The following is an 802-nucleotide window of genomic DNA, read 5'->3' on the forward strand; positions in this document are numbered from 1 at the left end:
CGTTCCCAAACTTTGGACCTCCAGATGTTTTGAACTTCAGCAACCAAAACTGTTCGAAGCCTGGCTTTGCCATCCTTTGAGGCTGAGAGAGTGTGACTCACCCAAGGTCGCCCAGTGGGCTTCCATGACTGAAACAAATTTATCAGTCCTAATTAGTGTTTAGCGTAGTTTAGCATCTTAGCATGCTTTTAAATCTTAGGTTAGTGTCAATCACAGTTTTATATGTACATGTATTGTCGCATATGCTCTTGTATTTGCTTTTCATTCTCTCCCTCTTATTTTCCTATATCTTTTTGAGTTTCTTTCTGAACACTTAGTAAATACTAAGTACAATAAATAAATTGCAGGTCCATCCTGTGAGTAGTTTTACAAGGCCTTTGGGTGTTTTTGACTGCCAAAAAAAAAAAATGCTGGTGCCTCCCAAAACCACAAATCCCAGGCTAATGTAGGATGGAGCCATGGCACTGCAAGAGGTGTCACATTGTGTTATTTCAACACTTTACAGCAGTGTAGGTCCCCCCACATTGTGCTCTTTAAGGGATTTTGGACTTCAGCTCCCAGAATCCCAGGCTATTGGCCAACATGGCTAAGGCTTCTGGGAGATGAAGTCCAAAATTCCCTTAAAGGGCACAGATTGGGGACCACCACTGCTAGAAATTACACCCTCAGTTCCTTTTTGGGCTTCAGTGTCTCTAGTCTCGCGAGATTTCGTCTCCTTCTTCTAAGGATGTATCCTGGGACGCTGCGAAATCTCGCGAGAGTTTTCCTCCAACGGAGCCGGCGGCCGGAGGCGCATGCGCGT

The sequence above is a fragment of the Sceloporus undulatus genome, chromosome 4 (assembly GCF_019175285.1).
Source record: "Sceloporus undulatus isolate JIND9_A2432 ecotype Alabama chromosome 4, SceUnd_v1.1, whole genome shotgun sequence".
In the NCBI taxonomy this organism is placed as follows: Eukaryota; Metazoa; Chordata; class Lepidosauria; order Squamata; family Phrynosomatidae; genus Sceloporus; species Sceloporus undulatus.